Genomic DNA, 15,298 nt, shown 5'->3' with positions numbered 1-15,298 from the left:
TCTCCTGACTGGTAATCAATATATCAATATCAATGACTTAAATGACTGAGGCAGAGGTAGCATGCTTGGTTGACTGTTATATTCCTGCCGAGACTCTGCGAACAACCCGGTAGGTTAGTTAACCACAGCGACATGAGCTACGTGCTAGGGCAGTCAACACAAACCGGTAATCCATGGTTACGCTGCTGTCGTAACGACTACTAATCTTGTCTTTCATATCGCGCAAAATCTTTCAAAATCTTGAACGACCGTTGACGTCTTCCTGTCTACTGTACCGCAGCACTGTACCAGCACGGTACGACACAAAGGGAAGTGTGCTTCATTCCCACCGGTGACCCCTCAATCGGTTCGTGAACCGAACCGTTTGAAAAAAACCGATTCGAACCATTATAGTTGCCTCCCGGAGTTGAACTCTAACTGAACCCTGAACTGTAACTGAACCCCGTCGAACCCAAACCCGAACCGAACCGATAAACGTTTCGGTTCGACTCTCTGCTCCGGATCTCTTCAAATGACTTCTAGTGACTTTAGGTGAGGCCAGACGTCTTCAGGTCACCTCAGGTCCAGACATTTTCAGGGGACTTCGAGCGTCTTCAGATTACTTCAGTCGCCTTCACGTGACTTCAGTCGTCTTCAGGTGACCTTAATTGACTTCAGACGTCTTGAGGTCACTTCAGTTGACTCCAGACGTCTTCAGGTGACTTCAGGTGGCTCCAGGCGTCTTTAGATGACTGCAGACGTGTTTAGTTGGCTCCAGACGTCTTCAGGTGACATCAAGACACTCGAGGCGTCTTCACGTGACTCCAGACGTCTTCAGCTAACTTCAAGCGATTCCATGCGTCTTCAGACGCCTTCACGTGACTCCAGGTGACTTCAAGTGACTTCAGATGTCTTCAAATGACTCCACACGTCTTCAGGTTGACCTCAGTTGACTGCAGACGCCTTCAGCTGACTTCAGACTCTTGACGTGACTTAAGGTGGCTCCAGATGTCTACCGGTGACTTTAGCTGACTCCAGACCTCTTCAGCTGACTTCAAATGACTCCAGGAGTCTTCAGGTGACTTCAGACGTCTTTGACATCAAGTGACTCCAGACATCACAGGGGACTTCAGGTAACTCCAGACGTCTTCCGGTGGGTTCACGTCACTTCAGGTGGGAGACAAGATCTGTCACAGACCGTCGTGTAATTGTACAGTACTGAACTTGTTTTGTTAGACCTCGAAGTCTGCTACTGCGAGTTTTTTGCAGAAAGTAGTGGGCAGAGCATGATCATATGGCATCATTTGTCGTTTCCTTTTTTCAAATTCCCTAGCCATTTCTCGAGACCCCTCTGAAATCTGTCAAGACTGACCTCGCAGGCGCGAATCACACTTTAGGGAACAATGAGTTACGGTGCTCTCCCTTAGGTCTCTGTGCTCTAGAACTTCGTGTCCGCCTCAATGTCCTTGAATTATTGAAGTAACAGTTGCCTCTAACCTGTACTAGTTGGTTCCCTGATTTCAGCTGGCATGATCGCGGATTCGTACGAAGTTAAGTTGAGAACCACTGCTCTAAGCTCTTGGAACATACAATGCATTCTTCTGTGAACAAATTTCTCCATTTCCAAGGTTAAGTGGGGTCAGCATGGTTCCAGGAAGAATTATTTTTGCAAGACTTAGTTAGCCTTCTGTACCGATTACCTTGCTCGACATGACTGGTTACTTCCTTGATGACTCTAGACATCTTAAGGTGACTTGACGTTACTGCGGGCCTCTTCAGCTGACTGCAGGTGACTCCAGCCGTCTTCAGGTGACTTCAGACGTCTTCAGGTGACTTCACATGACTTTAGTTGACTCCAGGCGTCTTCAGGTTATGTCAGGTGACTCATGATGTCTTCAGGTAACTTCAGGTGATTCCAGACGTCTTCAGGTGACTTGAAGACACTCCAGGCGTCGTCAGATGACTTCAGACGTCTCCAGGTGACTCCCCACGTCTTCAGGTGACTTCATGTGACTTCTGACTACAGACGTCTTCGGATGACTCCAGACATGTTCATGTGACTTCAAACGACTCCATGCACCTTCTGATTACTTCACACGCCTTCACGTGACTCAAGGTGACTTCAGGTGATTCCAGATATCCTCAGATGACTCCAGACGTCTTGAGATGACTTCACTTGGCTGCAGACGCCTTTAGGTGACTTCAAGTGACTTCAGGCGTCCTGACGTGACTTCAGGTGACTCCAGGCGCCTTCAGGTAACTTCAGTCTCCTTCACGTGACTTCAGACTTCTTCAGGTGACCTCACGTTACTTCAGACCTCTTCAGGTGACTTCAGGTGATTTTATTTGCCTTCAGACGTCTTCAGGTGAGTTCAGTTGGCTGCAGACGTTTTCAGCGGACTTCAAGCGTCTCCAGGCGTCTTCAGATGACCTCAGTCGCCTTCACGTGACTTCAGACGTCTTCAGGTGACTCCAGACGTCTTCACATGACTTCAGGCGGCTCCAGACGTCTTCAAGTGACTTCAGGTGACTCTAGATGTCTTTAGGTGACTCCAAGACTCTCCAGGCGTCGTCAGGTGAATTCAGGTGAGCTCTGACGTCTGCAGGTGGCTCCAGACGTCTTCAGGTGACTCTATGTGACTTCAGACGTCTTCAGGTGACTTCGACTTCAGACGTCTTGACGTTACTTCAGGTGACTCTAGATTTCTTCAGGTGGCTGACTCGAGACATCTTCTGCTGACTACAAGTGACTCCAGGCGTCTTCGGGTGGGTTCAGGTGACTTCAGGTGTCAGACCAGAACTGTTACAGACCTTCGTGTAATTCTACAGTGTTGAGCTTGTCTTGTTAGACCTCGAAGTCCGCTGCTACGAGTTTTACAGTGGTATCTATTAACAGGAAGGTCTCCGGAAGTCGCTGTGGCTGTAACACAAAACCCTCAAGTTTTAGTTTCGGTGATGCGAAACAAGTTTTAAAAACTAGGAAGATCCATTGGTGGATCCCTTGGAAATGCGTTAGCATAAGCCTTTGATTCCTTGTTTTGCTTCCTCCTTTCGGTTCACTGGAGCATTTCTTGCATTTCTGGTGTCCAAATGCCGTCTAAGGCTTCTTTTGAGGGAGGGTCTTATGACACCAGAAAGGCCTTGTGGTCCGTGAAGTAGCACGCCATGTACAGCATCTCGTCCACCAGAGGCGTCGTTTGGTAGACGTGGTCCACACACGTTCCTCGGTCAATGGAGATAGAACCTCTGGGGACGGCAGAACGGACAAAGCACAGAGCCTTTCACAAGTCTTTCACATCGTCTTGGTTGAAGTCTCCCACCACGACGACCCATTCCTGAGTAAGCATAACGCAATCCATCATGTCATTTACAGCAGTTGCCGCTTGCTTGTGTGTAATCCCTGGCTGCAGGCACACAGTAACGACGTTGAGATTTGTGGGCAGGCGTATTGGACAGGACACACCGTATTTGTGAACGTAGCTGCGAATCTCTCGAGGTGTAATGCTGATGCCGTCCTTAGCGTAGATGGCAACTCCGGCGTTTGGCTCCAGTGACCCACTGCAGTTCCATTTCCACCTTCCTCTCCGCCTGTCGCTTAGCCCTCTTGGCTGCTGCCTCCGCCCCTGGAAGTGCTGGGCTTGCGTCCCGTCGAGCTCATTTTGCCCCTGCTTCCGTCGCACGATGTTCGGCTTCTGCTTGGCGCTTCTTGCGGCGCATTTCAGCTTGCTGTGCAAGCCGCTGCTTTCGTTCTTCCTCGATCTCGTTTGCGCGCTTTCGGCGTTGAGCCGTGGCGTCCGCAGACTGGCATTGCTTGCGTTGCTGTTCAGTGTCGGCAGCCCGTCGCCGTCGATCGCATTCTGTTTTCTTTTGTCGCCTACTTAGCCCGGCACTCGTACTTCGTTCGCACTCCATTGTATACTTCTTCATGACGCTTGTAATGCTCACGCATTAAACCTCGCATGGCGTTTCCCGCTGTCTTTATTCAAGCTGTTTCTTCTTTCCTTCTCGTCTCTTTCCGGTGTCCGCAGATGGACATCACCGTTTTTCCTTTGACAAGAGCCTTCTAATGCTAACGCATTAATAATCTAAAGCTAATAAAAGCAGTTTAGACAGAGATGGGTACGTTATCCCGGGAAGTCTCGCAATTTTTCAGCGTTTCCTGTCCCGCTTTTAGCAATATTTTTGTCCCGCGAATCCCTGCTCTACAAATCACCACTCACTTCACAGATCACAAGGCACGACTCGTCACTCTAAAGTAGTTGTGCATAAGGAATCAACGATGAAAGATGAAAGTCACTGAAAAGGTTAGCCAGCTGTAGGGATCGAACCCACATCTTCCGGATTTCATCGTTTGGCTTTGTATGTATCTGTCCCTTCTATGTTGTTCCAGCCTCAGAACATCAGCTTCTCTCTAGTTGTGCATATATCAGCAATAAATGTGTCAATATCCACAAACAGCAGTTACTGCTGAAATTCGCGTTACACAATCGTACGCGTTCTGTAACTTTCGCAAAATAGTGGGCAGAGCATGGTCTAATCACATCAGTTACTGTTTCTCTTTGCAAATACCCCAGCCATTCCTCGAGCTCCCTCTGCATCTGTCAAAACTATAACCTGGGAGTCGTGACCCATAGTTTAGGAAACACACAGTTACAGTGTTCTCCCCTGCGGTCAGAGCTCTAGAACTTGGTGCCCGCCTCAATGTCCTTATTGAAGTAACAGTTCCCTCTAACCGGCATTATTTGGTTCCTTGAACTCAGTTGGCACAGTTGGCAGTCACACAGATCCCGAAAACCTAAGTTGAGAACCACTGCTCTAAGCTCTTCGAACATATAATCTATTCTCCTGTCAACAAATTTCTCCATTCCCAATGTTATTTTTTCTCGAAGTGGGAGCAGCATAGTTCCAGGAAGACTTATTCCTCTGAGGCAAAGTTAACCTTCTGTACAGAAGACCTTCCTTGACATGACAGGTTACTTCCTTGGTGACTCCAGAGAGTCGAACCGAAACGTTCATCGGTTCGGTTCGTGTTTAGGTTCGACGGTAAGGGTTCAGTTCGGGTTCAGCTCCGGGAGGCAACTATAATGGTTCGAACCGGTTTTTTTTCAGACGGTTCGGTTCGTGAATCGGTTCAGGGGTCAAAGGCGGAAATGAGGCACAACATTCAGGTTTAAGCACACTTCCGTTTGTGTCGTACAATGCTAGTACACTGGACAGGAAAACAACAACGGTCGTTCAAGATTTTGAAAGATTTTGCGCGAAATTAATGACAATATTAGTAGTTACGACAGCAGCGTAACCATAAATTACCGGTTTGTGTTGACTGCCCCAGCAAGTGGCTCGTGTCGCGGAGGTTAACTAATCCACCGGGCTGCTCGCAGAATCTCGGCAGGAATATAACAGTCAACCAAGCCTGCTATAACTCGGCCCAAAATCATTTAGGTCATCGATATTTATATATTGATCACCAGTAAGGAGACACGAATACGCGTTAATTAGCAAACGACGCTTGATGGTAGTTGGATTGGAATTGTGCGATTCTGAGCCCGGGGTCTCTATGTGAAAGGCGGGTTATAGTTCATGACTGAGTGCTACCACGTCGCTGTTACAGTGAAGTGTCTGTGAAACAAAGACACAGCACGGGCAAGAGCACGAGCAAACAGAGAGAGTTCGTGTCATTTTCGACAGATTCACGATTTTTAAATACGGTGGCAGTATGTTTAGCTTTACCTTTTTTATTTCCAATGCACAAAGAAAAGTAGCTTAGTATGTTCTTTTGTAAGATCACACTCGCATGTTGGCAGTTTATGCCGCGGCGTCGTACACACGGACGCATGCTGTATTTGAGCTCAGACAGTTTGCTTTCGCAATGCACTGCACAAAAAAGAACAGAAGAATAAAATGGAAAAGGAAACGAAGAAGAGAAAATTTGAAAGATCTAAAGTCGCACAGCCCACGACATATCCATCGGTTGGTCCGCCTACTCGCATTTATATACACATATATAGGGTGTCCACGATAACCGTAGAAATGATCATGCCAAAGCGAACTGCGATGTCAAGGCGATGTCAAAGAAAAACTGACAGCTCTCCTCGTTTGTGTTACAAACGGTCTGATCTTACAATGCTACACCTGTTCGTAACACAAACGTCATAGGAGGGCAGTCAGCTTTGTACAGTGCTATATGTGTCAGCGATCACGTCTGCAGTTAGGGTGGAACCCTGTATAGGCCACGTTGATTAGTATATTATAACATATGTCACTTCCTGAATGCTCTCCAAAACTGTCGTTCATCCCTCATTGTAATATACAGGGTGTCCCAGCTAAATGAGAACATAAATCTTTAATCTTTTTAATCTTAAATATTCTTTAAAAAGATGATGAAAGAGCACACTATCGCCTCTTGCGTCCTGGAAACAGAAAATGCAACCCAAGATAAGGCCCGTTCCAACAGAGTCGCCTGATACATTTCGACGCATTAGGAGGCATTGTTTTCCTTCATCATGTCACATTGGGGGTGAAGGAAAGACGCGTCTCCGAAGATGCGGAATGAACAAAATAAAAAAAAGGTGTTCCTTCACGATGTTCTCATTGGGACAACTTCGTAGCTTTTATAATTAAAAGGTTAATTACTGAAAGTTAGTTCAGGCATCGCCTTAGGAGTTTGGTAATGCCGTCCTGAGGAGTACCCTTCAGCATATGCTATATTGCAATTGATTTCATCTCAGAAAAAGTGATGTATATGTGTGATGTTCGCATTTAACTGGGACACCCTGTATATTCTTGTGCGTGTCTTAGACATTATTACTTATAACAGTTTTCTGTCATAACTTCCCATCCATCATCTTAAAATAAAGTTGTTATTGTTATTTCTCGACTCGAGAAAATCCGGAGCATTCGTGCAGGGCACGACTTTTTCGGCAAGCAAGAGTAAGGCTACGAAGCTGATAAAAAAAAGCAACAAGGAGAGAGAGAGAAAAAAAAGAATACAATTTTTATGTTCATGCACAACATGCAAAGTTCCGCCCTTAGTTCCGTATGAACCGTTATTTGAACCGATTACCGGTATTTTTTTAAGGGTTCAGTTCCGGTTCAGCTCCAAGATGGCATCGACTGTTTCGGTTCGGTTCAGTTCCGGTTCGGCCAAAAATAACGGTTAATAACGGTTTTCGGTTCAGGTTCGGTTCGACTCTCTGCTCCAGACATCTTTAGGTAACTTGACGTTACTCCGGACTTTTTCAGCTGACTTCATGTCACCCCAGACGTCTACAGGTGACTTGGGGTCCAGATATCTTCAAGTGACATCAAGCGTCCCCAGGCGTCTTTAGATGACTTCAGTCGCCTTCACTTGACTTCAGGTGACCGTAGACCTCTTCAGGTGACTTCATGCGACTCCAGATATCTTCAGGTGACATCAGACGTCTTCAAGTGACTTCAGACGTTTTCAGGTGACTTCCGATGTCTTCAGGTGACTCCAATGTCTGCAGGTTATTTCATGAGTCAAAACCCTCTGAGTCTGTAGTGACTAACCTGGATGTCAGTGTTACAATGGGAGTTAGGACGTTCTTCCCTGAGCTCTAGAACTTGATGCCAGTCTCAATGTCCTTGAACTATTGGGATAACAGTTGCCTCTCAGCTGTAGGTCCCTGAACTCAGCTGGCGTGATCAGAGAGTCCCTTGAATAACCAAAGTTGAGAATAAATGATCTAAGCTCCTGGAATCAATTCTCCTGTCAACTAATTTCTCCATTCCCAAAGATATATTTTCTCGAAGTGGGGGCAGCAGGGAGCATAGTTCCAGGAGGGATTATTCCTGCAAGACTCAATTAGCCCAGACTACCGATGACCTTTCTTGACTTGACTGGTGATGCCTTTGTGACTACAGACTTCTTCAGGTGCCTTCAGCTTATGCCAGACCTTTGCAGGTGACTGCAAGAGCCTCCAGTCGTTTTCAGGTGAGTTCAGCGGCCTCCAGACGTCTTGATTTGACTTGAGACGCCTTCAGGTGACTTCAGATGACTCTAGGCATCTTCAGGTGACTGCGAGCGACTTCAGGCATCTTTAGATTACTTCAGACGTCTTCATCTTACTTCAGGTGACAGCCGACGTCTTGAGGCGACTTCAGGTGACTTCGGAGGTCTTCAGGTTACTACAGACTTCTCCAGGTGCCTTCAGCTGACTCCATAGGTCTTCGAATGACTTCATGTGACTTCAGGTGATTCCAGACGTCTTTAGGCGTCTCCAGATGACTGCAGGGGAGTTCAGACGTCTTCAGGTGACTCCGGACTTCTTCAGATAACTCAGGGGACTCCTGACATCTTCAGGTAACTTCAGGTGGCTCTAGACGTTTTCGAGTGACTCCAGATGTCGTCGGGTGACTTCAGAGGTATTCAGGCGACTTCAGGTAACTAGGTTCGTCCAGGTCTCCGAAAGGGCGAGGACGTTGCAGTTGGCCAGCAACATGTACATTGAGGTTCTGCGCGTTAACGGCCTCCATGTTGTCGTTCTCCTTGACCCGCTGCACCATCTTTTCTGGAATCTCGAAACTAGTAGCCAGTGTCTACAGTGCGGTGTAGTGTAGTTTGGTTGTCGATCGCGCACCCCCTGGCATTGTACATGAAGTTGTTCGTGTTGTTCGTCGTTTTCATGAGACACTCTCGCCCGCTAAACAGGGGAGGGTAATGTTGGGCAGACGAGAGGTCTGCCTGCTCAGGCTGACGGCACGTTGCTCGGGGGAGGAGGCAGTGGGAGGGTGGAGAAGGGGAGGACCGTAAACTTATATGCTGGGAAGCACAATCACCCGGAGTGTATCGCGCTTGAACACGTATGTGAAATTCCACGCCAATATCACACGCCGACTTGTCTGACCACAGTCACAGAGACCACAGCAGCGTACAAGTTAACGAACAGCAAAGATGCTGTTTATTTGCTTACATGCGATTCTGTTGTGCTTGAGCTGTGCACTGTCTGCTCTGTGCAATGCTGCTGTTGTGAATGGGCCGCTCCTTCAGCTTCGTCTTGTCTCTCTCTGCTTCGCGCTGCCGCACTTAAAGGAGCATGGAAGTCATCCCAAAAATATTTTTTGCTTTTAGCTACGTCTTCTGCAACGAATAAAATGAGCTCCTGCGAAAGAGCGATGAGCGCAGGTGACCCACAGAGCACGCGCAAGGCTCTGATCCCTCACCTTTAAAAAACCCTCTCCACGTGCAAAGAGCGCATCGGCGAACAAGACGCGTCATGACGTATCACGGGCTCTGGCACGTGACCAGTGACGTCCAACGGCACAGCTCAAGCATGTATAAGCGGTGCGTGAGCCGAGAAGAAAAAACAAAGAAAAAAGGCACCGAGCAGTTCCTACGTCACGCGGGGCTCGTGTCTCTCGTTCGCGACTGCTTTCTCTGGCTGTCTTTTGCAAATTTTATTGCGCAGTGACCACCGCAGAGCGAAAATACGAGGGCTGTTCAAGTCAAACTGGGACTTTTCATTTTTTGCAAAATCAAAATGAACTTACAGGCGAGAAATTAGTTTTATTTTTCAACGTAATCTCCGGCTGGCACTAATGCACTTGTCCCAGCGTTTCACGAGGGCTTGGATGCCAGCAGCGTAGAAATCCTTACCGGCGCGTAGCAGCCATGATCGGACCGCATTCTTGACCTCGTCGCGTTGCTGAAGTGGCGGCCCCCAAAGAACGCCCTCAGTGGCCCTAAGAGATGGAAATCGCTGGAGGCAGGTCTGGACTGTAAGGGGGATGTGGCAGCAACTCCCAGCCAAGTTCTGTAAGGTGCGTGTCGTGAGATGCGCGGTATGCGGGCATGCATTTTCCTGTAGGAGGAGGACTCCTTTGGTGATGAGGCCCGGTCGCTTTTGCTTCAGCGCCTTATGCACGTCCCTGAGAACCTCGCAGTAATATGTACTATTGATGGTGGTACCACTGGGCAGAAAATCAACATGAACAACGCTAGCCTTGTCCCAGAAAACCGTGGCCATGACATTACCCGCAGGCGGGGTGCTTCGGAACTTCTTGGGAGCTGGCGAGCCCAGATGCTTCCACTGTTTTGATGCGCGTTTAGACTCAGGAGTGAAATGGTGCACCCACGTTTCATCGCACGTGATGATCCGATCAAGGAACGGCTGTCCTTCAGTGTCGAAACGGTACCTTAGCTCTTGGGAGATTTCCAGTCTTCTCTGCCGGTCAAACACTGCTGCCTCGGGACCCAACGGGCACTAACTTTCCGAAACTGGAGGTGTTCATGAATGATAGTGTTCAATGTTCCCACAGAAAGGCCCGTCTTTCGAGCCAGTTCGAGACATGTTATCCGTCCGTCCTTGAGGATCAGGCGCTCCACAAGTTGGATGCTCCCAGGAACTCTGACACTGGGCTCTGAGCTGCCCCGGCCGGGATCGTCCTGCACTGATGTACGGCCGTCTCGGAACCGTTTGCACCACTCAAACGCTGTGCTGCGGCTAAGTGTATCGCGGCCATACTAAGCCTGAAGTCTACAGTGAATTTCAGATGACTTTACGCCTTCATTCACGACAAACTTCATGACAATTCGCTGTTCGATGTGCGCGCTCACCTCGTTGTCGGCCATCTTGTCCAGCACGTGTCTTATGTTTTGCACAAACTTTAGACCACCACGTGGTGAACGCGGAGGCCTGTCGCGTGTGAAAATGATGAAAAAGAAGTGGCGCGAGCCATTTGTACACTCAGGAGGCAGAAAGTCCCGGTTTGACTTGAACACCCCTCGTATATTGCATGGTGACTCCTGGTGGACAGCTTCACAGATGAAGCAACGTTTCGAGACACGTTAGATGTCACTTCCCTCTCCTTTAACGGCTTCGCTCCCTTGTCCCTACGAGGGCGTTTTTTCACATTTGGCGGCCACGTTTGTTATCGCCTGGGAACATTTCGGCGTCATCACCACACACGTGATCTCCAAGCAGCAGCAAATGAGTGCAGTTCTTACGCTGCGACATACCCTGCATACCCGACATAAATGCTATCGCATTTAAAAGCCGCCGCAGGACCTGTCGCAGACGCGAGAGGAGTCACTGTCAAGCCAAGATGTCAATGGAAACCAGTGTTGCCAACTCTAGGAAAATTTCCCTAGATCTAGGGGATTTGAAATGCATGGGGAAAAAGGAATTCGTTCTAAATCTAGGGAATTTTACTGCCGTGACACTTGAAGCGAAAATTTAATTATACACAATTTCCCTGGCTCGAGCAAAGGAAAAACGCAACCACAGAAGGACTTCGGCTGACCGCTGATATATGTCACATCGTACCGTAATTTTCCCAACCACCGACGGCAGGTAGTTCAAGATCGGCGCGCCCATGTGCTCCGCACGTCCATTCTTGGACAGGGAACCAAGGTTTTGTTTTCCTTTCCGCTGCCTCTCACCAAGTCTCCCTTGGCATCTCATGTTTATTTGTTATCGGAGAGAAACTGTTATGAAATGCTGAGTGCACCATGAAATCACGACGCAAATACAACTTTCTCGCACATTTATTCGTATTCTCCGACTCGCTTGTAACCACAGGACAAGGTTGCGCGCTTAGGTGATATCGTTGACTCGCATTCGTTCTCGGCGCAGTCGCCGGCAGTTCGATGAGTATATAAGCGCCGCCGGACAAATTCGCAGTCTAGGGAAATGTGGAGAATTTTTCGTCCAACCCGGGGACAAAATGCGCATATAGGTTGGCAACGAACTGTGACTAGTCGGGTGTTGTTTCCAATGCAGCCCCCAATAGTCGGATTATCTCCGATGAATAGAAGGATTAGCCATTGTGTAGGGTACACCACTAGAGGGCGCTACGATCGACGCCTCACCACTAGGGGCCGCTGCTGTCGCATTCCGCGGATGACGTCATTGCTCCTTCGGGGAGCATGGTGAGAGATAGCGGGAGGCATTGGATGGCGATGCGAAATAGAGCGCCCCCTTGTGCAAGGCTGTGGTGGCGCTGCGGGCGACATGACAGACGCTCTCGGTGGCGGCTCTCCACGGCGGTGTCATGGTCTCGTGACCGCGATACGCGGCGTCGGCGGCAAAAGGGTTTTGGGTCCAGCGTTGTGTACGAGTCTTTGAGCGAGTTTATATTAATCTCACTCCGTTTATTGTTCAACTGATGGTTGTTGTTTGAGAGCTCAATTGCTATGCTGTGAGATTGGGGTGTACGGCACGCATACGGCATACGACAATATAAATAAATAAATATAAACAAAAGGACGTGCACGATAAATTACGCCACATTATTATGGCTTCCCGTGTTGCTACACTTTGCATTATAAAGGCGCTTTCGCTAACCAGTCCGTTCACAAACAGCCGTGTGCATCCCTTGGTGTATTTATTAGACTTGGATACTTTCCTTTTAATTGCCTAATAACGCTTTTGTGACTCGAGCGCGTATATTAGAAGGCTCCAGACTCGCGCAATATTATTTTGGTGATGGCGCATATGTTGAGACAAGAGCGGAGGAAAGTTGTTCCCCCCCATTTGCTTTATGTATTTATTCACCTCAGTATGTCATTCTCACATACTAGTTTAAATTTAATTAGCGATTAGTAATACTGCAGTATATGCAATTTAGCACACTACAGTGCTGTAAGATATATTGTACAAGCGCCTTGGCTGCAGAATCACTGGGTGGATATCTGTAAAATTTTAGTGCCTTCTTTTCTGTGGTGGTCTCACTAATAGGGATTCAGTTAAGTGTTGTGGCAATTCCAATGTAAACAGTCATCTGCTATATTGGAAAGTGAGTGATTATGGTCAAACAAGTCAATTAACATGATACCTTCTACAATACCATCTGTGATTCCTAAATGTCAGTATACAACAAGTCAGTATATGACAAGGTATGAAGAAATGTTAACGTAGTGCATGCTATTCAAAGCAAGTTCTTCCACATCCCCCCCCCCCATCTACAAACACCCAGAAAACAAAAACAAAAAAACTGGTCTTGGGTTTGCCTCTGGAAACATAATTTAACTACACAAATGCAGATATGTGCAGCCAAACACATTTGCCATAAGGAAAGCGTGAAGATGACTAGTCTGCGTTCGATAACAGGACGCTCGAGAGCGCTGTGATCCCGCGCTCCTTAGGCTGGGGTGGGGTCACTCTTCGTAGAAGCGAATGCCGCAAAGCCGCCATGTTGACGCCCACGCTAACCATGCATGCACACTGTATACCCATTTCATCAAATTCAAACCTACTCTGTTATGTATTTAACCAACTCTAAAATGTAGTGTGTCGCTAAGCGTATATCTACACTTTTGTGACCGCATCGCGAGCTGTGCATGGGAATCAAGATGTCGAAAATTCGTAGCAGACGGTTTTCCTCGCCCTATGCGCGCTCCTTGCGCGTCTGCGACAGGTCGGACAGGTCCCGCGTCGGCTTTTTGCAAACTCGAAAGTTTGGAAAAGTCCTTTGCGAAAGTCCTTGGAACCGGAACAAAAAAAGGATCCGTTAGAGTTGCATTCAACGCGTTACGTGTGGCTGTATCGCCCGCTACAACTTTCTCACTGACGTTTCGGCTCTAATCCTTATAATTAAAATTACACTTAATTTCGCTTCATTTTTCGCTTAATTACATTTATCGCTTTAATTTAATTTACACTTATTACCATTTTCCGGGCCCGGCCCATTTCAGTGGCCCGCACTACCCAGGCCTATTGTAATCATATACAGACAGACTATAGATGCTTCCCAGACGTGAGGAGGGGACCGGGCATGACCCATCCCCAGGGCCCATAATTTCTCTCGCCTGCCCTGTATCCGTCTTTTTCGTGTGCGATGAACCATTTTTGTTTTTTAAACTTTGTCTCATTTTCCGTGAACCGCCCTGGATATTGAAGGATGAAGGAGATGGCAATGTGTAGGACATGAGAGATATTTCATGCCGAGAAGATCCGAGATATTCTGAAACAGACAAAACAAGCAGCGCGCTTGACCTTCAATTCAGTGCCCTTCATGTATATTAAATATGGCACAAATATGCACCCGTTAACTCGGACTCATGTGTTCGTGTGAGCGCCATTGCAGGTGGAGGAGGGCTCAAGTAGATCCATGAAGGCTGGAACAGCTGCATCCCTCAGGGATGGTTTAGCTGGTTCCAGTAGGGAATACTTCGCTCCCAAACGTGAAAAAAAGAGAAAAAGAAAAGAACGTGCTGGACGTATGCAATAGACAATGAACAACTCACCGCCAATCCCTTCTGTTCGACATCAACCTATGTATTTTCCGAGTTTTCAGTATTTTCCTCTGGGTATGGGCCACGCGATCGAGCTCCGGTGGAGGAGCATATTACGGGAGGGGGCGGTCGGTTCGCGTGACGTTGCTTCAGGGTTGCCGATAGGAAGCCGCACCTCGATGTCGGGGAAACGGACCGTCCTTCTTGACCATTGTTTTCAGACAGACGTCGCGCGCGCGTCCTTCTCCGCAGGACACCCTACTTGCGTGGACCTCGTTGCTTTCAGATGCCTATACAATAGATCACATCGCTAATGCACGGACCTTCGAAAGAACCTTCGGAAGTTCTAAGTACACTAGCATCTGCGACAGAAATCAACGAATCTATGCTTGTTGACCAAACTATCCCTTTAATGTGGAACTGGATCCAGCTGGGAATTGTTCCAAGGCAGTTAAGATGGAACCAGTTGATTTTCCAACTGTTTCCAGCTAGTGATTTTCGCCTGGAAAAGGCGAATCTCTGCTTCGGAATGGCCTCCACCAGGCTGTGGCAGTTCGAAAACAAAGCTATTACAATATTGACGATCATTATGGCGACAACGACAGGTGAAATAATCAGTCTCAGTTTGCATAAATTTCTACATTGGGGGTCACCTTAGTGCTCCTTTAAGGCTATGGGGAAACCTGTGAGAAAACCCGACTAGCCACTCAGAACAGACTGGAAAATCAAGCTAGGAACTTCCATCACTGTTTCCCCGACGATACAGGGGCAAGGTCACACAAGTGTTAGGAATGCAACTACTGCCCGCAGAAAAGAGTGTTTCACTGACTAAGAACGGGTTGGGAGCTCATATAGACGCTCAGGAAAAGTATGTGGGCTTCGTCTCATAGTCAAATCCCACAAAACCTGTAACTCTTGGTCAGTGTTCCACAGACACACGCCTGTAGAATGCCTGCCATGTAGAATGTGGCACACTTTGTGTGACATGCTGTAACTACTGCTTGAGGCTCGCACGCCTCTTACCTATGAGTGCACAGAAGCACTGGATCTCTGCAACTACCGAAGGACCATGACACACCTGAGACATCTTTCTCTTTTGTACTCTTGGTATTCGGGTACGATTCA

Source organism: Ornithodoros turicata, chromosome 2, assembly GCF_037126465.1.
Source record: "Ornithodoros turicata isolate Travis chromosome 2, ASM3712646v1, whole genome shotgun sequence".
In the NCBI taxonomy this organism is placed as follows: domain Eukaryota; kingdom Metazoa; phylum Arthropoda; class Arachnida; order Ixodida; family Argasidae; genus Ornithodoros; species Ornithodoros turicata.
The sequence above is the reverse complement of the archived record's forward strand: the minus strand, read 5'-3'. Positions refer to the sequence as shown.